General features: G+C 42.5%; 1 protein-coding gene across 2 annotated transcripts in view; it reads left to right on the top strand.

Annotated features, from left to right (window-relative positions):
* The first annotated feature begins 3763 nt into the window (after positions 1–3763).
* The window catches only part of LOC109912800 (toll-like receptor 2 type-2), an 86176-nt gene continuing 65893 nt past the window's right edge, over positions 3764–24046 (top strand). For both annotated transcript variants that reach the window (XM_048597995.1, XM_048597981.1), the window contains exon 1: positions 3764–4138. The gene's annotated coding sequence lies outside the window, so the exon portion shown is untranslated. The remainder of the gene's footprint in view (positions 4139–24046) is intronic.

The raw sequence follows: 24046 nt of genomic DNA, 5'->3' as shown, positions 1-24046 counted from the left end.
GAATTGATTGGACCGAAGATTGGCATGTATGATGCTACGGACATCAGGATAAGGATGAGATGAATCTGAGCTCTTCTGTTTGAAAAATGGTTGCATCTATTTCAGTCTTATTTTTCAATGCACCTTCTCAGCTCTGCTCGTTGATCATAAGGGATGATTCATGAAACCTCCACTTTGCGTTTCTTTTCATCCATTCACCAGATCTGGGTGTCACTGGCTAGGTCAGCATTTATGGTCTATCCCTAATTGCCCAGAGGGCATTTAAAGGTCAATCACATTGCTGTGAGTCTGGGGTCACAAGTAGGCCAGACCAGGTGAGGATGGCAGATTTCCTTCCCTAATGGACACTAGTGAACAAGATGGGTTTTTTTTTTTACAACAATTGACAATGTCACCTTTTGGCCAAACAGGAAGATCTCTGTCAAAGATCACATTCAAGAAACTGACAGTCCTCTCAGATTGACTACCTGTGTGACTGTATGATTTAATTGAAATTGTTTCATTCAAAATTTTAAGTAAAGATGTTGAATAAAAGAGAATTTGGATCTTTGGAAAGAGATAAAATAACCTACTGTTCCGGTGCATCAGTACTACTGAATAATTGACAACAGCTAAATCCAATGATGATATGGAAGAATTATGAGTGGATTTATCACGAAAAAGGTTATTTGTTAAGGAGATAATTGGGGATGAGAACCCACTGTAAAAGGCTTACACATATGCAGAGGTTCTCTTGTCAAGTAACATAACAGTGATTCAGAACATATTAAGTCACTGCTGTCAGTTGTAAAGCTCGTCTTGTCTACCTGCTGCAGCAAATAAGAGTGAGAGCAGCCTGGGGGAAAAAAAAACTAGTGCATTAAAGAACAAACTTTAGAGAATTGGTGTTTGGACAAGAGTGAGGAAATTGAAACTTCTTGGGAAGAAATATGCAGCAAGATATAAAAGGTAGAAATTGCAGCGAGAGATAATGTAAATTTAGAATAAATTATCAGAGTATGACAGAGAAATGAATCCCAGTGCCACTCAGAGGGTTTGACATTGTCTAGCTAATGAACTAGTTTAAAGGAAATAAAGTTAGAAAGACCCTCAGCATAAATTAAAATGATACAGGTAAGTAAAAGATAACAGGAGTGCGTACGAGAAAACTGCCTAATATGCAATAAAATATCTTGTCGTTGTCTGAGTGAGTTGGTTGTAAAAGGTGTGATTAATTTTTGTATATCAGCTTCAATGAACTGAAAACTGTTTAATACTTTGAGGATGTTTTATATATATGTTTCTGTAATGAATAAAATTTTAAACCATTCAAACTTCTGGAGTTTGAGATCCCGGGGATGTGTATCCGGCACATTAAGTTTAGAACCTATTACAAGAGTTCAAATGTCTAGGCTGCCCTGAAATATGAAATTGTGTGTATTCATGTTCATTTAAGATTTGGGCACTTGAGAAATGAAAAAAAAAGTTCGAAATTATTACTTGTGGATGTTTGGGAACTCAGTAAAAGATAAATGTGAGATTGTAAGCATGGTGTGGAATTAGTGCTCAGCTGTTAAAATGTTGAATTTTCAATGTTCCCTTCAATTCTTTATACTACATTGTTACATCTCTCCCAGATAAAATTGCTGAGAATTTTGCTTTCAGTCTACATTATTCCTTAAATGGGTGTGTTGAATTTGTGGCTTTTCAGTTCACTGTAACCGTTCCAGAATTTAGGTAATTTTGGAAGGTTACAACTGACGCATCCAGTCTGCAAACACCTCTTTCAAGATCTTGTATGGAAACCATTGGATTCAGAGCACCTGCCAGCCTTTAATCCCGTTATCTTTCCAAGTACATTTCCTTCAGTGACAATGATTGTTTTAACTTCCTGCATCCCTTTTTACCTCTCAATTTTCCTCCAATCATTGGATGTTCCTTGTGTCTTCCACTTACAAGACAAAAACAAAAGATTTATTCAAGACTGCTTCCAATTCCTGGTTTTGTATTATTGATCCCCTATGTCATCCTGGAAGGGACCAATGCTAATTTTAGCTAGTCTTTTTTATACACTGATTGTTAGAAACTACAGTGAGCTTGAAATAGGAAAAGAAATGGGTTTGTGTTGTAAATTCACTTTTACTGGCGATTGCTTATGGTTTCATTTCCATGGAAACCAGGCTATAGAAATCATTATTCTTAGATAAGATTGGTTAGCTTAAACAAAATGCTATAGTTGGAATAATATAGAAAGATCATAGAAACCTTACAGTGTGGAAACACACCCTTCGGCCCAACAAGTCCACACTGAACCTCAGAGAATCCCACCCAGACCCACCTCACCTAATCTAGGCATCCCTGAACACTACAGGCAATTTAGCATGGCCAAGCCACCGAGCCTGCACATCTTTGTACTGCGGGAGGAAACGGGACCACACCCACACAGACACGGGGAGAATATGCAAACTCCATACAGATAGTCGCCCGAGGGTAGAATCCGAACTCAGGTTCCTAGCGCTGTGAGGCAGCAGTGCTAACCACTGAGCCACCGTGCCGCTCGTAACTGCTTAGATGTTTTATTTTAATGTTTCTTAATTATGATACTTTCTACAGTCCATTTATTTATTTTTGTGTGGCTAGATGTGACTATGGTGAACAATGGAGTTTTTCACAGCTGTAGCTCCGTTAAACCACAAGGTTCCAGGTACCGTTCTAGGGCTTGAGCTCATAAAATCAAGGCTAAAGGAGCACTGCTCTGTTGGAGATATCATCTTTCGGATAGGACATTGAACTGAATCTGCCTGTACAGGCAGATGTGAAAATGACTTCATTTCGAAGAGCAGGGGAGTTATTCCACCCCCCCCCCCGCCCCCCGAGAGACTTGGTCAATATTTATCCTTCAACAATATTCAATAAAACAGATTATCTGGTCATATTACATTTGTTAACCACATTGTTAAACGTAGACAGAGTACCAGTGTTACTTGTGGAACTGACGCAACTAAAGCAGGAAAGAACAAAAACGACGGAATTGTTAGAAATAGTTGGTGAGCAGGTCTTGCAAATAGAGGTAGAGATATATAACGGATATTGAGTGAAACATTTGTGAGTTTGGAACCAGAAATGGAATGTCATTAGAGGGTGGAATTAATCTGGGAAGTACATTAGGGGATATGGAAAAATTAGACGAGTGACCGATTTCACCACAAGATTCTGTACAGGTAACTCATAGCAGGCCTTAAAATTAAGGCGGATTTTTCAACTGAGGCTCCACACCTGTTAGGATATTTTGAAATAAAACAAAACTATATAGGACCAAAAGACCTTCACAATAAACCATGTAGTTACCTACTCCTGAAAAACGGTGTAATGAGAATTCGGTCACGTTCAGTGGAGTGGTCAAACACTCCTAAAGAAATTCAGAGTTCCAGGGGGCAGGGGGGTTAATTGGGTCGAGAGAAGGTAAGAAAACAATTTATTCTGAGGTCTTCGGTGATGCTACATCCTAGGGACTGTAAACAAAATTAAACTCAAAGATGCCGGTGATAAGTTGCTTTACGCAATTCATTTAAATGATGTTTGCTCTGAAACTGATCTCCAACTTTTCAAAGAACGAAATGCACAGTTAAACCATAGCAGATCAAGGGCGATTAGTCTCGCAATGTTACCGTCAGATCAACATTAAAGACGAGGCTCTGAACTCCCACCCAGAAGGTGGGAGAATAGACGAGTCGGTGATGTGTGCATAGCCCCCTCTGCTGGGAACTGATCATTGCCACCGCACTTAAACTTTTCCGACTTAAATCGAGACCGGGACTTGGGTTTTCGGTCATCAATTAAACCGGCAGATCCTGGGTAATAAACAGGACACCCAATGGCCACTATATCCCCGGCACATCTATCCTATCGGCAGATCACTGTGATCTGGGAGATCTCCCCTCTGTAGCCATTCGGTCAGTTTACCAGCAGCAGCCCTGTCGCCCTGGTGTAAATACTGGCTCCACGCCCAGTGACCTGCTCCCACCTGCAGCGGGATCCAGCCGAATCCTCTGAGAAGCGACTGGGCTCCGTTCCTCCTCAAACCCACCGGAGTGAGAATTCATGGATGGCTCTTTCGGCACGGACTGCATTGCTCACTCCCTGGAGGTCGAGCATTAAGGTAAGTCCCGGTCGAAGTACTAGAGATAGTGTATTCTTGCTTGAAGGGTCTAGGCCTGTCAGCTTTCCTACTCCTCTGATGCTGCTTGGCCTGCTTTGTTCATCCAGCTCCACACCTTGTTATCTGAGGGAGGAGCGAATCGATCTGCCCCATATAACGCGGATAGCCTTCAACCGAGGCTGCTTTCATAGTCTGCTGATCGACGCCGCGATTCCTCTGAATGATCCCAACGATACAGCTAACACTGGGACGGGGGGGACGAAGAATTAATTTTTTTCAATACTTCTTCCTCGTTTGTGGAAGAGACGACATGGCCACTCGTTGTGCATGTCTTCCAGGAGTGACTTTTTGCAGTCCAGTCTTCGTGCACGTGAATAGGCTTAAATCCCTCATGGAGTTCTAGCTCTGCTAAATCCAATTCCTCCTCAAATGAGTGAACTGATTTGTTTGAAGTACTTCAAACTAGGGCGTTATGCAGCGATGTACTTTGAAACACCATGTCACCATCCCACTTCCTACAGACAAAGGAGGTGGCCATGGGTACCCGCATGGGCCCAAGCTATGCTTGCCTCTTCATAGGACACGTGGAACAGTCCCTCTTCCGCTGCTACATTGGCACCATCCCCCACTTCTTCGTCCACTACATTGATGACTGTATTAGCGCCGCCTTGTGCTCCCACTGGGAGCTTGAACAGTTCATCAACTTTACTAACACCTTTCACCCCAACCTCAAATCCACCTGGACCATCTCCAACACTTCCCCGGAGCTCTCCGTCTCCATCTCTGGTGATTGTCGAAACCGACATCTATTTCAAGCCCACTGACTCCCACCTACCTGGACTACACCTCCTCTCACCCACCCTCCTGAAAGAATGCGATCCCTTACTCCCAATTCCTCCGCCTCTGCCACATCTGCTCCCAAGATGGGGCGTTTCACTCCTGCGCATCCCAGATCTCCTCTTATTTCAAGGACCGTAACTTACCCTCTCCAGTGATCAAAAATGCCCTTAACTGCATATCTTGCGTTTCCCGCACCTCTGCCCTCACATCCCCTTACCCCAACAAAAATAAAGACAGAATCCCCCTTGTCCTCGCGTATCTCCCCACTAACCTCCGTATCCAACATATCATTCTCTGCTACTTCCACCACCTACACTCTGACCTCACAACCAAAGAGATATTTCGCTCCCCACCCCGTCTGTCTTTCATGGGGACCGCTCTCTCCATGATTCCCTCGTCTGCTCCACACCCCCCACTAACCCTACCACACCCAGCACCTTTCCCTGCAACCGCAGGAAGTGCTACACCTGCCCCTACACCTCCCGTCTCACCTCCATTCAAGGCACAACACAAACCTTCCACATTATACATGGGTTCACCTGCACATCTGTCAACTTGGTCTACTGCATCCCCTACTCCCGATGTGGCCTCCTCTACATTGGTGAGACCAAGTGGAGACTCGGAGACTGTTTTGTAGAGCAGCTGAGCTTAGTTCGCGACAAACGACAACATCTTCTGGTCGCCAACCATTTTAACTCCCCCTCCCACTCCCTGGGTGACATGTCCATCCAGGGCCTCCTCCAGTGTCACAATGACACCACCTGCAAACTGGAGGAGCAACATCTCATATACTGCCTTGGAAGCCTACAGCCTGATGGCCCAAACGTGGATTTCACCAGTTTTAAAATCTCCCCACCCCTGGCCTCATCCCATGTCCAACTCTTATCCCCACTTTCTTTACCTGACACAACCTATCCATCTTCTCTCCCACATATCCACCCCTCCCATCCCACTGACCAAGCCCCACTATTCCCTACCTGCACTCACCTATCACCATCCCACTTACCTTCCCCAGCCCCATCCCTCCTCTATTTATTTCAAGATCCCTTTCCCCTCCCTATTTTTGAAGAAGGGTCCGAACCCGAAACGTCAACTTTCCTGCACCTCTGATGCTGCCTGGCCTGCTGTGTTCATCCAGCTCCACACTGTGTTATCTATGCCACCCGTGGCTATGTGTTAGAAAATATTTGCGATGGCATCCAGGACACACACTTGTCTCCATCTTCTGTGCACACATTAAAGAAACTTGCGGTGTTTGACATTCAAACCAATAGTTAACCAATTGATTGTAATGTTTTCAAACACTCTCTTCACCACCACAGCACAGTGGCAGCAGTGTGCACCACCTAGAAGATGCACTACCCAAACTCCTACAAGCTCCTTCATTGGCACCTTCCAAACCAGCGACCTTTACCACTCAGAAGGACAAGGGCAGCAGATCAATGGTAGCACCAAATTCCCCCACAAGCCACACAAAATCCTAATTTGGAGCCAGATTGCAGTTCTTTATCTGACACCATTTCAAAATCCTGGAAGACCCTCCTAATAGCACTGGGGCTGTAGCAACACCAGCCTCCCACAACACCTCCCCCCAACCCCGTGCCCCAGGGACTGCAGTAGACCAAGAAAGCAGCTCACCAGCACTTTTCAAGGGCAATTAGGGATGGAGAAGGGGCCAACATTTTGGGAATTAAGCCCCACGGAACATTTCCTACAGCGGAAATTTACAGATGCGGCAGGAATGATGAAAGCACAGCCCAGTCTCGCGAACAGAGGAAGAGAAATTCAGTTTTGGCAGGGTTGCAAAATAATTTTCAGCCCATTATCTCGAAGTCTTGTTTTCCCAAAATGGGGTTTGGGATCCCAAATTGGGTCACAAGCTCAATTTCTGGGGTTGTGAGCTATGGGGCAGCATTGACCGCTCTGAGAGTTAACTGAGTTGAAGCAGCCATACTCCTGGTCTAACAGGCTCCCACTCTCACAGGTCTCACTGAAAGGTCACAATTTTCAAGTTTCACAATGAGGTTACAATGTGAACAATTTTGGAAAGTACTGCTCTAAGTTGAAGGTAAAAAGTGGTAAAATGAAATCTGTCATAATCTAAGTGAATGGAAATTTGGAATTGCCCCCTCGTGGTTTGATGTTCTCATAATTATTCTAAGAATAACCTCCCACCTCTATCTATCCCAGCACTTCCACATTTTCAACACACCACTCTGGCACTCAAAAGCACAAGGACTGTCAAACTGGACTCTGTGTTGGCACTGGTGCTGGGGCTATAGAAGCCGTAAAGGCAGGAAATGGTGTGCACCATGCTGCAGGCCACTCACAGTGAAGTCCACAAGAGCATTAATCATATGCTGGAATGTGTCTCTCAGCCTTTCTGCCATAGAGTCACTGAAAGCCAGCTCTGTTTCCTCATAAGAAGGACCCCCTCCCACTTCACTGGTGCTATTTCAAGGACCAGCAATCAACTTACAGGAAAGGTGTAACCTTGACTCACCTCTATTGCAGAAGTACTATGGAGTGTTTTTGCAAGCATTGTGGTGAATTTCTAAACTTGGCAGGAAGTGCTGCTGCATTGTCACTGGAATGGTGATCGATTGGTGACTTTCCTTCACAAAGGGATGCAATAGATATGTAAGCTTTGGGGGCAGTGCCTCTACATCTGCAACATGGCAGAACAATGGAGGAAAGGCTGTGGAGAGACAATCTTCCACTTCAAGGTAGGAGGAGGGCACAGGAAGAAGGATCCATGATGCTTTCTACCCAGACTGGCTACCCATTATCACATTCTCTACATGTCTCCTCTAGGACAGCATCCCTTCACCACCATTGCTCCTCTGTTACTGATCTTCCCATTCAGCTGTCTTGTCCGATTTTAGTGTTTCTTTGTCTAAATACCTTATACCCGGCAGACAATGTCCCAGACCCTGCCATCACAATCTCTAACATGTGCTTCTCCCACATGTTGCAGGAATGTTGCATACAGTTTGGAAATAATTGCCCTGGTAGTCCTCAGACCCTATGAAGTCACAGTGTCAGGTGCAACATGAACAAGGAAACCTGCTGCCTGATACTACCTACATCCCCCCACCACCTTCAGCTAATGATTCCGTACTCAATTTTGAACATCATTGGAATATGCAGTGAGGGTAGCAAGGGCATAGAATTAATGCTGAGCAGGGGACTTGAGCTTAATAAGGGTAATTACAAAGGAATAAGGGCAGAGCTGGCTGGAGTGGATTGGGAAGGGGGGGTTTAGCAGCAAAGACAGTTGAGAACAATGGCAGGCATTTAAGAAAATAGTTCAAGGCCCACTGCAAAGATATTCACCAGCGAAGAAGAAGGATTCTTGGAAGGGGATAAACCAACCATGGCTAACTAAGGAAGTTAAGGAAAGCATCAGATTAGAATAAAGCAATATACATGTGGCAAAGACCAGTGGTAAGCCAGAGGATTGGAAAAGTTTTAAGAACTATTAAAGACTATCAAAAAATAATAAACATTGCGAAAATAATCTCTGAGGGAAATGTAATATCAAGGTAGACAGCAAGGTCTTCTTTGAATATATTTAAAAAAGGAAGTGAGAAGTCAAAGTAAACAACGGCCCTTTGGAGAACAAGGCTGGGAAATAATATTGGGGAATCAGGAAATGGCAGAGGAGTTCAAAAAATACTTTGCATCAGTCTTCGCAGTAGAAGATACTAACAACATTCCACTGTTACTAAATAATCAAGAGGCAAAAGGAGAAAAGGTAATAAATACAGTAACTAGCACTAGAGAAAAGTGCTAGGGGAACTAATGGTGCTAAAGACCAGTAAGTCCCCTGGACTTGATGGGGTGCATCCTAGGATATTAAAGGGATTAGTTACAGGGATAGGAGATGCACTTGTAGTAATCTTCCAGGAATCCTTAAATTCTGGAAAAGTCTCAGAATTAAACAAAGGAAGGAGACCAAAGCAGGTAACTATTGATCAGTTGGCTTTATGTTTATAAGGGAAAATGTTAATGTCTACTATAAAGGATATAATAGCAAAACATTTAGAAATAGTAAGATCAAGCAGAGTCAGCATGGCTTATCAAGTCATAGAGTCATACAGCATGGAAGCAGGCCCTTTGGCCTATGTCATCCATGCTGACCAGGTCTCCTAAACTGAACAAGTCCTATTTGTGTGACAAATTTAATAGAATATTTTGAGATGATAACAAATAGGACAGATAAAGGGGTAATGGTGGAGATAATATATTTGAATTTTCAGAAGGTATTTCATAAGGTACTACACATAAGGCTACTTAATAAAAGAAGAACCCATGGTGTTGGAGGCAATATATCATATTGATAGATGATTAGCTAAATAATAGAAGACAGAGAGTTGAAGGGCAATATTTTCAGGATGGCTACCTGTAGCTAGTGATATGCCACATGGATCCATGCTGGGGTTACAGCTATTTATACTATAAATGACTAGGATGAGGGAAGTGAATATACTATGACCAAGTTCATTGATGCAACACAAATATGTGGGAAGGCAAGTGGTAAGGAGGACACAAAGAGTCTATAGAGGCATGGGGGTTAGCTCAGTTGGCTGGTTTGTCATGCAGAGTGACATCAATCATGTGGGTTCAATTCCCATACCCGCTGAGGTTACTATGAAGGTCTCTCCTTCTTTACCATTCCCCTTGCCTGAGGTGTGATGCACCTCAGTTAAACCACCACCAGTTGGGTCTCTCTCACGAGAGAGCAGCCATCTTTAAATTTTACTATAGAGAGATATAGACAGGTTAAGTGATTGGGCAAAATCTTGGCAGATGGAATATAATGTGGGAAAATGTGAGGTTATACATGTTGCCAAGAAGAATACTATTTAAATGGAGAATGGCTGCAGAAAGCTGCAGTACAGATTAGGGAGCACATGTCCGTGCATCACAATAAGGTAATGAAAAAGGCAAATGGAATGTTACTCTTTATTTTGAAGGGAACGGAGTATAATAGGAAGGAAAGTAGGAACTGCTCACACTTTCCCATCCCATTTGTGTCTGCCTTATGGGTGGCTTTGCCCTTGTCTGGTGCTATCTCAGTGGCTGCTGATTTTTTACTGCAGAAGACTAAAGGTGACCTTCAACTGATCTAGGCTTTAAACCAAAGTTTGGACTTTTCCACCTCAGCATGGGTGGCATTGGTCTACACCAACTTGTTGACAGGCAACAGCCCAAGAGAGGACGGCAGGTTTGAGCTCCACAGAATCCTTCCCTGGGCAGCAACACATCAGTCTTAGAAAAAAGCTAGAGCACAGGCTGATGGACTACCGTGAAAGGCTGCAAGCCTCTTTAAACATTGAGATCTGCACCCAAGATAATAGCAGTCTCAAGCTGCTTAGCACTGAGCATAGATCCTATAGCCTCCTGCTTATCATCCACTGCATCAATGAAATATTGATGGCTTCTCCCTGTATTGCAGTTCCCATCAGAGGCCCTGTCATGGCTGGGTCCACAAGTTGGTCATCACTTCCATGGTGGGAAGGCTAAACTGCTGTGCTGCTTTAGAGTATTAGGTTTCTTGTCAGCATTAGGAGACTGCATGGCAAGCCAGCCACCCGATCTGGATCTTCAACAGCAGAAGTATATTCCAGTGACAAGGAAGAACTGTAGGAAAAGAGAGAGCCAGCCATGGATGTCTAAGGAAATAAAGGAAAGTATCAGATTAAAAAATACACATACAAAAAAGAGTAGTGGGAAACTAGTAGACTGGGAAATCTTTAAAGGCCAACAGAAAGCCACAAAAAAAGTTATAAAGAAAAGTAAGATAGATTATAAGAGTAAACTAGCTCAGAATATAAAAACAGACAGCAAAAGTTTCTATAAATATGTAAATCGTAAAAGAGTGGCGAAGGTAAACATTGGTCCTTTAGAGGATGAGAAGGCCAATTTAATAACTGGGAATGAGGAAATAGCCGAGACATTAAACAGTTATTTCGTGTCGGTCTTCACAGTGAAAGACACAAATAACATGCCGAAAACTAATGGCAAGAAGGTTATAGCAGGTGAGGACCTAGAAACTATCATTATCACTAAGGAGGCAGTGCTGGGCAAGCTAATGGGGCTAAAGGTAGACAAGTTTCTTGGCCCTGATGAAATGCATCCCAGGGTACTAAAAGAGGTTATGGGGGAAATAGCAAATGCACTAATAATTATTTACCAAAATTCACTGGACTCTGGGGTGGTTCCCGCAGATTGGAAAACAGCCAAAGTGACGCCACTGTTTTAAAAAGGAAGTAGACAAAAAGCAGGTAACTATAGGCCAGTTAGCTTAACTTCGGTAGTGGGGAAAATGCTTGAATCTATCATTAAGGAAGAAATAGCAAGACATCTGGATATAAATTGTCCCATTGGGAACACCCAGCATGGGTTCATGAAGGGTAGGTCATGTTCAACTAATTTGGTAGAATTCTTTGAGGATATTACTTGCATGGTGGACAATGGGGAACCTGTGGATGTGGCATATCTGGATTTCCAGAAGGCATTTCACAAGGTGCCACACCAAAGGCTGCTACATAAGATAAAGTCGCACGGTATTACAGGTAATGTATTGGCATGGATAGAGGATTGTTTGACCAGTAGAAAGCCAAGAGTAGGGGTAAATGGGTGTTTTTCTGGTTGGTGGTCAGTGGCTAGTGGTGTGCCTCAGGGATCAGTGTTGGGACCGCAATTGTTTACAATTTACATAGATGATTTCGAGTTGGGGACTAAGTGTGGTGTGTCAAAATTTGCAGATGACACTAAGGTGAGTGGTAGAGCAAAGTGTGCAGAAGACACTGAAAGTCTGCAGAGGGATATAGATAGTCTAAGTGAGTGGGCAAAGGTCTGGCAGATGGAGTACAATGTTGATAAGTGTGAGGTCATCCATTTTGGTAGGAATAACAGCAAAATGGACTATGTTTTAAATGGTAAAAAGTTGCAGCACGCTGCTGTGCAGAGGGACTTGGGTGTCCTTGTGCATGAATCGCTAAAAGTAGGATTGCAGGTGCAGCAGGTAATTAAAAAGGCAAATGGAATTTGGTCTGCCATTGCTAGAGGGATGGAGTTTAAAAACAGGGAGGCTATGCTGCAGCTGTATAGGGTCCTGGTGAGGCCACACCTGGAGTACTGTGTGCAGTTTTGGTCTCCTTATTTGAGAAGAGATATACTAGCACTGGAGGGGGTGCAGAGGAGATTCACTCGGTTGATTCCAGAGTTGAGAGTGTTGGATTATGAGGACAGACTGAGTAGACTGGGATTATACTCACTGGAATTCAGAAGAATGAGGGGAGATCTTATAGAAATACATAAGATTATGAAGGGAATAGATAAGGTGGAGGCAGGGAGGTTGTTTCCGCTAGCAGGTGAAACTAGGACTAGAGGGCATCGCCTCAAAATAAAGGGAAGCAGATGTAGGACTGAGGTCAGGAGGAACTTCTTCACCCAAAGGGTTGTGAGTCTGTGGAATTCCCTGCCCAGTGAAGCGGTTGAAGCTACCTCGCTGAATTTTTAAAGGCAAGGCTAGATACATTTTTGAACAGTAAAGGAATTAAGGGTTATGGTGAGTGGGCGGGTAAGTGGAGCTGAGTCTCAAAAAGATCAGCCATGATCTTATTAATTGGCGGGTCAGGCTCGAGGGGCCAGATGGCCTACTCCTGCTCCTAGTTCTTATGTTCTTATGTCTCTTGTAACCCTGTGCAGCAGAACCCAGTCTTGAACTTGGCCTATGGTGAACTAGCATACAAGCTGCCTATTTTCCCAGCTTGGGTGCAGCCCATTCATGCCCAATGACTGACAGCATGCACATCCTGAAATTTACGCAGTGCCAGTCTCTGAGCTGACGGTTACAAATATCTGACTGATGGGGTTTCTTCAACAATTTAGTGCTGTTTCCGTCTCTCTTCCTCCTTGAGATGCCATGACCAGACAGGCAGTTCTTGGGTCACTGAAGGCAGAATCTCAGGAAGAGAAGGCTGATCGTTGGAGGAGGTGGTTGATGTGAGGAGCAGCAGGGTCCCTGATCACAACCTAAGCAGCTTACACTTCATTTTATATAAAAAGATGAGTGAAGTGGGAGTTGAAAAGGAAATACAGCCATCCTTTGTTTTCTCAACAAGACTTGATAAATAGGCTGTCTTGCAGTTTGGGCTATCAGTTACACCTAGGAGATGCATTCCTCCTTGTTCACACTGTTCATGATGTTGGGTCACCCTGTACTGCAAGATAGAAGGGAGAAGACTGATGATTATATTGTATTGTGTTTGGGTGACATGCCTGCTGCAGCTGAATAGTTGTGTGGAAGCGTTGAGAGGTTGGATGTGAGGAATTGTATGTGATGCTGGCACAGTGTATCTGCATACTAGGCCTGAGTCCTGAGTGAATCATAGAATTCCTACAGTGTGGAAGCAGGACATACAGCCCATTGCGTATACACCGACCCTCTGAATAACATCCTACCCAGACTCACTCACCCTACCCTATCCCTGTAACCTTGCATTTCCCATAGCCAATCCACCTAAACTGCACATCTTTGGACTGTGAGAGGGAACCAGAGCACCCAGAGGAAACAGGGACAAAGGGAAAATGTGCAAACTCCATATAGACAGTCACCCGAGGTGGAACTGAACCCAGGTCCTAGGTGTTGTTAGGCAGTAGTGCTAACTACTGAGACACTGTGTCACTGTGGCAGGGAATGCTGTTGGGTGTCTGCTGTGGGTGTGGTGAAAGATTGTTTCATGTGAAGATGCATTCACTCACTTTGAGTTCATCTGGTGTTCATTGGATTTTAACTGACACTGCTGCCAGATTCCCCGTCCACGTTCCAGGAATTGACCTCTTTGTTGACTCAATCCCATTCCCTTTGAAAAATGGTCCTTGAGGGCCTCCTGCAATCCTGGGCAAACAAGACATCTCTCTGTTTGTCAGTCTCCAGGACTAAGGCTGCCATCACCACAACCCTGAGTCTAGAAGCAGCTCTCTTCCATGGGACTCGGTTTGTGCAGCTCCAGCCACTGTCAGTGAAGGTGGCCAGCAGCAGCTCCCTCAGTGCCCTTGCCATTTAAAAGTAACAGGTTTCTTTACTTGCAAGCTACAGGCTAGCTTGAATATGCGCTATTAGCACACACTGCTATACCTCTGCTAGCCAGCAGTGCAGGCCCTACCCAACCGATGCTCGTCTACATTACATAAGAGTGCAGCCCAACTGTGTGCTGCCTGCTTTAGTGTGACTGAGCACGAGCTGCCCATGTCTCAAGGCCACGTGCCTGAAAACTGGCTCAATGGAATTTTTATCCTAAAGTCTTGCAATTTGCACAACGTTCCAAAACACTTTATAAAGTGCTACATTTGGTCAATGGTACAATGTAGGTACACAACCCCTAATAATTGCACAGCAAGGTCCCCTAGCCGATAACGAGATAAAAGATCAGATATTTTGTTTTTGAGTTTCTGGTAGATAATGATGAAAACTCCCCTGCTATTCATCGAAATAACTGAGGATCCTCAATTAGTACTACGTTGAAGTGCTGAAATGATTTTCTGCTTATCTCTCTGGAGTAGGACTTTAAACCCCAACCCACTTCAGAGGTATGAGCGTGACCACCTGAGACACAGATGACGCCTTAATTCTATTGTAGGGGATTTAGTATCAGCATTGGCTCAGTGGTAGCATTTTCACCTCTCAGATAATAGCTCACACGTTCAAACTCCGTTTCCGAGACGTGACTTCACAATCTAGGCTGACACTTGAATGCAGACTCGAGGGAGTAAAAATGTATACACAATGTCATAGCTCTACCTGTAACAGCTTGCTTAAAAAATAATACATCCTCTCTGTTAACCTTTTGGATACACCTGAAGTCATTAAAAATGCCAGACAAATCAAGTTATTTATTTCAAAGACACCCTAAACATTAGTTTCACTTGTCTTCTTAGGTTGATATAAGAAGGAAATTCTGGAGTGTACTACTTGAAAGGATGGCAGAAGCAGATTCAAAAGCAATTTTCAAAAAGGAAGACTGGAGGGTGACTAATGTTGTGCCATTATTTAAGAAAGGCTGCAAGGAAAAGCCAGGGAACTACAGACCGGTGAGCCTGATGTCAGTGGTGTTGGAGACAGGATCTAATGCATTTGGAGAGGCAAGGACTGATCAGGGATAGTCAGTGAGGTTTTGTGTGTGGGAAATCATGTCTCACAAACTTGGTTGAGTTTTTTGAAGAGGTGATCAAGATGATAGATAAAGGCAGAGCAGTAGATGTTGTCTACATAGACTTTAGCAAGGCCTTCAACAAGGTTCCACATGGTAGATTCGTTAGTAAGGTTAGATCACATGGGATCTCTAAGGAGAGGTAGGCAATTGGTTTCAAAATTGGTTTCAAAATTGGTTTCAAAATTGGTTTGGCGTTAGGAGACAGAGGGTGGTGGTACAGGGTTGTTGTTCAGGCTGGAGGCCTGTGACCAGCTGTGCGCTACAAGGATCTGTGCTGGGTCTGCTGTTGTTCATCATTTACATAAACAATTTGGATGAGAATATAGGAGGTATGGTTAGTAGTTTGTGGATGACACGAAAATTGATGGTATAGTGGACAATGAAGGTTATTTAAGAGTACAACAAGATCTTGATTAACTGGGCCAGTGGGCTGAGGAATGGCAGATGGAGTGTAATTTACATAAATGCAAGGTGTTGCAGTTTGGTAAGACAAACCAGCCCTGCACTCACACAGTTAATGTTAGGGCCTAGGGTGTGTTGTCAAACAGAGAGACTTAGGGGTGCAGGTACATAGTTCCTTGAAAGTGACAGCGCAGGTAGACAGGGTGGTGAAGGTGGTGTTCGGCATGCTTGCCTTCATCAATACTGAGTACAGGAGTTGGGACATCATGTTGCGGCTGTATAAGACATTGATAAGGCCTCATTTGGAGAACTACATACAAATCTGGGCACCCTGCTTTAGGAAGGATGTTATTAAACTGGAAAAGATGCAAAAACTATTCACAAGGATGTTACCGAGACTGGAGGGTTTGAGTGATAAGGACAGGCTGGGACTATTTCCCTGGAGTGTAGGAGGCTGAGGGGTGACCTTATAGAGGTTTATAAAATCACGAGAGACAAAGGTAATGTGAATAGCCAAGGTCATTTTCTCAAGGTTTGGGAGTCAAAAACTAGAAGGGAAAGTTTTAAGGTGAGAGGGAAATGATTTAAAAGGGACCTGAGGGGCAACCTTTCCACACAGAGCGTGGTGCGTATATGGAACGAGCTGCCAGAGGAAAGGTAGAGGTGAGTACCATTATAACATTTAAGAGACATTTGGACGGTGCATGAATAGGAAAATTTTAGAGGGATATGGGCCAGACCTAAGCAAATGGGACTAGTTCAGTTTAGGAGTTAGACCGAAGGGTCTGTTTTCGCGCTGTATGACTCTGTGACTTGTTACGAAGTTATGTACAGTGCATGGTCCTTTTAAGAGAGAAAGTGATTTTCTAAGCTTAGAGATTTATACGGAAAAAAAAAGTCTGTGTGTACCTGGAGATATACAGCCAGTTCTAAAATGGAAGCATGTATCAGTTGGCTGTGTGATTAGAAACCTTAGGCTTGTTTTCATGTTTGTACAACGAGCTGGAATCAGCCAATTAATTTAAACCAAGCACTTAATGATTGAAAGTCTATTGAATTTAAATCTGATGGTTTTGACAACCTTGCACCAATGCTATTGTAAGAAAATTGATATGTCATCCAAGGTATCTAAGGAGAGGGTTTTTGAAAATCAGGGTGAGAGCGAACTACCATCCGAGAAATAAGCACCTAGTTCTCACAAGAAATCACTAAGCTCTCTAAGAAAGCACCATCCTATCCATAAAAGATACCACCACTGCATTTTTAGCTCAGAGTCCTCACAGAAGAAACTACAGAGAAAACATCCCTGTTGTTGTCTTATTAATTGGGTGTATGAGACGTGGGGGACTTGTGTTTATTTGAACAGCACACCAGTACACTTTAGTTCAGTTAGGGAATAGTTAGGAGTTGGGGGCGGATTTGTTTGGTTTGTTAGTAATTCTATTAATTTGTTCATTGTTAGGGTTAAATAAATAAATTGTCACTTGTGACTTATAAAGTGGAGATCAGGGATTTTCTTTCTTTTAACCACTCTTTTAACAGATTACAAGGGGCAAGGCAAGCTTCTCTGGATGTTTCAGATTTAATTAGTAGAAGGGAAGCTCTACTCCCATCATAACAGATTGGGACTTGTGTTTTGGTTTAATTATCAGAGGGGGGGTGATCTCTCCCCCCCTGCTCCTACCCCAATAACACATTGGGGGGGTCATCCAGGATTTGTTGGTCCCTGTTCAGATCTGTTCAGATCCTGTATGGATTTGGACAGATTTAAACAGACTTGGGGATTAGTGTCCTAGATCTTTAAATAAAATTTAAGTGAGAAAAATCTGTTTATTTTTTATTATTTATCATTGGTTAAATTGATAGAGGGGGAAATAGCTATTAACATTGCTAAAGGAGGTTCTGGGGTTTGAAAATTTGCCAAAAACATTTAGAAAGACAGAAGAAGGATATACTGTTAGAATTAGCAAACAGGTTAGAATTGGGTTTAACTAGGGATAATAACAAAGCTGAAATTGTAATGAAGTTGGTCAAACATTCAGGCATACCAGAGAAGCAGGCAAGTGCAATGGAGTTAGAGAAAAGTAAATTGAAAATTAAAGAATTGGAGTTAGGAGATAAAGAAAGGGAGAGAAGGTTCTTGGCTGAGCTGAAGGAAGAAGAGAGAGAAGAAAGGGAAGGAGTGTTCGAGTTGGAAAAGATGAAGTTGGAACTTGAAGCAAGAAGACTTTCAAATGACAGAAGGAAAAGTACAAGATAGAAGTGAGGATGAGCAAACTCGACGTAGCCAACAGCCTAGTAGGGATATATACAAAAATGTCAAAATATTACCAAAATTCAATGAAAAAGATGTAGAAGCCTTTTTCAATTTTCTTTGAGAAATTGTGATTATGAAGATGTTAAACAGGCTATTTTGAGTGCTTACGAATTGGTACCAGAAGCATATAAACAACGGTTCAGAAACATAAAGAAGGAACTAGGTCAGACTTGTGTTGAGTTTGAAAGAATTAAACGTAACAACTTCAATAGATGGGTGAGAGCATTAAAGATAGAAAAGACATATGAGGATCTTAGAGAGATTATTCTGCTGGAGGAGTTCAAAAACTCATTTCCAGAGATGAAAACAACTCATGTTGGGGAACAGAAAGTTCAAACAGTGAGAAGAGCTGCAGAGATGGCAGATGAAAACGCATTAGTGCATAAATCAAAATTTAGCTTCCTTCCGACAGCAATTTCATTCCGTGAGGGATAGAAATTGGGAAAAAGGGAGATCCTTCAACGATAAACAAAAAGTAGATCACACTGGGAACAGTTTACCACAGGTGAAAAAAGTGGTGAAAGGCCTCAGGGGTTTTCATTGTAATAAGGTGGGACATACAAAGTCACAGTGCTGGTGGTTTTAGAAAGGCACTGGGAAAAAGGATGTGGTGAAAGAGGCTAAACCAGTCGGATTAGTTGAGGTAGTGAAGGAAATCCCAAAGGAAGTCGAGAAGCTGCAGGAGAGTGCGCAGCCTAGTCACGGTCTGGATAGTGAGATGGTGCCCAGTCTCTACACAGACTTCACCTCTGTGGGTAAGGTTTACTCAGGAAGAACAGGAGGAGAAGGTAATAAAGTTAAATTATTCAGAGATACAGGAGCTGGTCAATCTCTAATAGTAAGAGATGAAAGTATTTGCACTCCTTCTCAAATGTTACCTGAAAGAGTGGTAATCTCTGGAATAGATGGAGAGAGATTTAGTATTCCCCTGTGTAAGGTCAGGTTGAAAAGTCCAATCAAGACTGGGGAAATAAAAGTGAGAGTGACTGAAAGAGTATCAGTTCCAGGAATACAGTTTGTTCTTGGAAATGACCTAGCAGGATCAAAAGTAGGAGTGACAGCCATTGTGGTTGTGAAGCTGAAGGAAAACCAGGGAACTGAGGAGTTAAAAGACAAATATCCTGGAATTTTTCCGGACTGTGTGGTAACAAGATCCCACAGTCATAGGTTACAGCAAGAAGGAAAAACCAAAGAGAGCGATGGAAGAGTTGTGGTCCAGTTAGCTGACACCCTGCTTGATGAAATGGCAAATGAAAAACTTAAGCAGGTAGAGGATCAGGCAGAGGTATTTAGTTCTGAAAGATTATTGGAGTTACAACAAAAAGATGAGACAATAAAAGATCTATATCATAAAGCCTACTTGGAAAAGGAATCAGAATGTATTCTCCAGTGTTATCATCTTAAGGATAGACTCCTAAGGTGAAAATGGAGACCTCGGCAGGTTGATGCAGAAGAGAAATGGGCCAAAGTGCACCAGATTGTGTTACCAGTATCATGCAGACAGGAAGCATTATGGGTACCACACGAATTACTGGTAGGAGGGCAGTTAGGAGTGAGGAAGACTCAGGCTAATATACAAAAGCACTTCTATTGGCCTGGATTGCAAAAGGATGTGGGTGAATTTTGCCATACCTGTCACACATGTCAGATGGTAGGAAAGCCACAGGCAGCAATAAAACCAGGATCTTTGGTGCCAATTCCCGCATTTGAAGAACCGTTCACACAAGTTATGATTGACTGTGTAGGTCCATTCCCTAAAACCAGAAGTGGAAACCAGTATTTGCTAACCATAATGGATGTGTCTACCAGATTTCCAGAGGCAATTCCATTACAGAATGTTAAGGCAAAAAAAGGTTGTGGAGGAGTTACTTGCTTTCTTTACCCATTATGGATTACTCAGGGAGATTCAGTCAGACCAAGGGTCCAATTTTACTGCCAAACTATTTAAGGAGGTCATGGATAGTTTAGGCATCAAACACTTTAAATCTAGTGTGTACCATCTTGAATCCCAGGGAGCATTGGAAAAGTGGTATCAGACCCTAAAGACAATGCTGAGGGCTTATTGCCAGGATTACCCAAATCATTGGGATAAAGGCATCCCATTTATATTATTTGCTATTAGAGACGCTCCAAATGAATCAACTCAGTTTACTCCATTTGAATTGATACTTGGACATGAAGTAAGACGGCCTTTAAACTTAATTAAGGAAAAGTTGATCGGTCCAACTGTGAGATCTCAGAGGTCGGACCTCTGTATCTGAGGTGAGAGAAAGATTAAACAAAGTAGGTGAATTAGCTAGACAACATCTGAAGGTGGCACAGCACATAATGAAGCAAGAAGCAGATAAGAAATCTAAAATTCTGACATTTGGCTGTGGGGATAAAGTATTGGTGGTGTTACCAGTGGTAGGAGATCCCTTCAAAGCAAGGTTTAGTGGTCCGTTTCAGATTGAGAAGAAGTTGAGTCAGATGAATTATCTGGTAAAGACACCAGATAGGAAAAAACTTTATCGGGTATGTCATGTGAATATGTTGAAATCCTACTATGACAGGGACAGGTATTAGTCTCTGCCGTTCGGAGTGAGGAATCAAATCCAGATGATTTGGGCTTTGATGTGCCTCAAAATGAATTAAATAATGAACAAGGCCTTGGAGAATGGGATAGGATAGTGAATGCCACACCAAATTTCTTGAAATCCTTTAAAGTCGCTATCAATGTCAGTGATATAGCTGTGTTGATGCAGGAAGTTGATGATGGAATTGAAAGGCCAATTGGTTATTTTTCAAATAAACTCAATATTCATCAGAGAAAATACTCCACCATTGAAAAAGAATCATTGAGTTTGGTCCTGGCCTTACAACATTTTATGTTACAAACAATGTTTCAGAATCAGTTGTGTATACAGACCACAACCCTCATCTTTTTGGTAAAAATTAAGGACAAAAATATGAGACTATTTTGTTCGAGTGTTATGTTACAGGCTTTTAATTTACAGATTGTATGTGTGGGCTGTAAAAATGTTATTGCAGATGCGTTATCATGGGTTTAAAAGAAAACAGTACATTAGATAAAACCGGTATATGGTCCAATGTTAAATAAACATGATTAGTATGAAAGGTGTAACATTAGATTACTGACCCATGTATCTTGTGATAATGGTGTTAAGAAAAAAAAGCCATCTTTTCATCATGATAGTTCATTTTTTTCCTTAAGGGGGGAGGTGTTACAAAGTTGTGTAGAGTGTGTGGTCCCTTTAAGAGAGAAAGCGCTTTTCTAAGCTTAGAGATTTATACAGAAAAAAATAGTCCATATGTAACTGAGGATGGACAGCCAGTTCCAAAATGGAAACATGTATCGATTGGCTGTGTGATTAGAAACCTTAGGCTTGTTTTCATGTTTGTACAACGAGCTGGAATCAGCCAATTAATTTAAACCAAGCAAATAGCAATTGAAAGCCAATGGAATTTAAATCTGATGGTTTTGACAGCCTCGGACCAATGATATTGTAAGAAAATTGATATGTCATCCAAGGTATATAAGGAGAGGGTTTTTGAAAATCAGGGTGAGAGCGAACTACCAGCTGAGAAATAAGCACCTAGCTCTCACAAGAAATCACTAAGCTCTGTAAGGAAACACCATCCTATCCATAAAAGTTGCCACCATGGCATTTTTAGCTCAGAGTCCTCACAAAAGATCAGTGGAAGAGAGGCATTTGTGGCATGAGATAACAGAAGGCAAGGTGTTGCAGAAGACATTCTGTGCAAAATTGGAGAGATTAAGTTTTAATTTATTGTCGTCTTATTAGTTAGGTTTATAAAAGTGGGACATGTATTTATTTGAATACCACACCAGTGAATTTAGTTCAGTTAGAGAATAGTTAGGAGTTAGGGGGGGATTTGTTTGGTTTGTTAGTAATTCTGCTATTTGTTCATTGTTAGGGATAAATAAATAATTTATCACTTGTGACTTATAAAGTGGAGATCAGGGATTTTCTTTCTTTTAACCACTCGTTTAACAGATTACAAGGGGCAAGGCAAGCTTCTCTGGATGTTTCAGATTTAATTAGTAGAAGGGAAGCTCTACTAGCGTCTAGGCCCGAAACGTCTGCCTTCCTGCTCCTCTGATGCTGCTTGGCCTGCTGTGTTCATCCAGCTCTACACCTTGTTATAACCGATTGGGACTTGTGTTTTAGTTTAATTATCAGAAGGGTTTGACTTTGATCCTACTTTGTAACAGACTGTAAATTGAGTTTGCACCTCAATTTTGGTAATGGACTGGGAGCAATTACAAGACTTCTGGCCTTAATTTGGAAACAATCATGTTGGCAACTATACTTTTGCCTCAAACTCTTCTTTGATTGGAAAAAGGCAAAAACAGTTGAATATACATGCAACTTGCAAGATAGAAGTGAAATGCAAATTAACTGGAAATTCCTCTTTCGACAATGTGAACTGAAAGGCTGAAACTAAGAAGTGAAAGATTACTGGGTGTGACAAAGTCTGTGGTCTCTGCGATGAGGTTTAGTTGCACACATGAATCATCAAGCTACACATTTATTCTCCCTTGCTTTATGGGAGGACCTTCCTTCCTGTTGTTGGATTTCTGAGTGTATGGAATAGTGGGGTAAATACTTACTTTATTTGTTCATGAGATGTAGGTGTTGCTTGTTGGACCAGTGTTTATCGTCCATCCTGAATTGCCTTGGATAAAATGGTGGTGAGTTGCCTTCTAGAACCACTTACTGCTTGTGATGTTACTGATCTGTTTTGAATTTAGAGTGTTTCAATATAAAGTTGGATTTCAGACCCAGCAAGGCTAATAGTGGACAGTGAAGAAGGTTATCTAAGATTTCAAAGAAGACTTGATCAATTGGGTCAATGGGCTGAGGAGTGGCGGATGGAGTTTAATTTGGATAAATATGAGGTATTGCATTTGGTAAAACAAAAAAAGGAAGGATTTGTATATTTAATGGTAGGGCCCTGGGTACTGTTGTAGAATAGAGTGTCCAAGGGGTTCAGGTACATAATTCTTTGAAATATGTGTCACAGGTAGGCAGGGTGGTTAAGAAAGCATTTAGCACAGTTGCCTTCGTTGCTTAGACCTTGGAGTGTAGGATTTGGCACATCATACTGAGATTGTAGAGGAAATTGGTGAGGCCTCTTCTAAAATACTGTGTGCAGTTCTGGTTGCCCTGTTCTTGGAAGGATATTATTAAATTAGAGAGGGTTCAGAAACGATTGACCAGGATGTTGCCAGGAATGGAGGGTTTGATTTATAAAAATAGGCTGGATAGGCTGGGACCTTTTTCACTGGAGCTTGGAAGGTTGAGGGGTGACCTTATAGAGATTTATAAAATCATGAGAGGCATAGATAAGGTGAATTGCAAGTTCAAAACTAAGGAGGCATATTTTTAAGATGAGAGGAGAAAGATTTAAAAGGATATACAGGGCAATTTTTTTTACACAGGGAGTGGTTACGAGTGAAATGAACTACCAGAAGAAGTGGTGGTTGCAGGTACAGTTACAACGTTTAAAAGACATTTGGATAAGTACATGAATGGGAAAGTTTGGAGGCACATGGACCAAATGCAGGCAGGTGGGACTAGTTTAGTTTGGTAACATGGTTGGCATGGACTAGTTGGACTGAAGGGTCTGTTTCTGTACTGTATGACTCCATAAATGTAGAGTTCAAAAGCACAATCTGGTGAGACCTCAGATTAACAGCTTTTGGCGGTTGTCTGAGGAGGAAATGGCCCAAGCTGCTGACACTTGGAAGATATGCCAGAGACCAGGCTCCTCCTCGGGCCCAGGTAGGAGGAGAGGAGCCTTTGGTGTCAGCTGTCAGGCTGTATCCCCACAAACACACACACACACACACACACACACACAGGCACATCCCCCCAACGCACACACACACACCCATACACAGACACCTGCACACGCACACACACACAACCCCACGTATACATACACACACACACACCCCCACACATATATAGACACACATATACACTCACATATACATACACACACACAGCCCCACATATACATACACACACAACACACACACACCTCCACACACACCCATATATACATACACACACAACACACACACACCTCCAC

The sequence above is a fragment of the Rhincodon typus genome, chromosome 1, assembly GCF_021869965.1.
Source record: "Rhincodon typus isolate 14 chromosome 1, sRhiTyp1.1, whole genome shotgun sequence".
In the NCBI taxonomy this organism is placed as follows: Eukaryota; Metazoa; Chordata; class Chondrichthyes; order Orectolobiformes; family Rhincodontidae; genus Rhincodon; species Rhincodon typus.
This window is presented reverse-complemented; position numbering and strand designations above follow the sequence as displayed.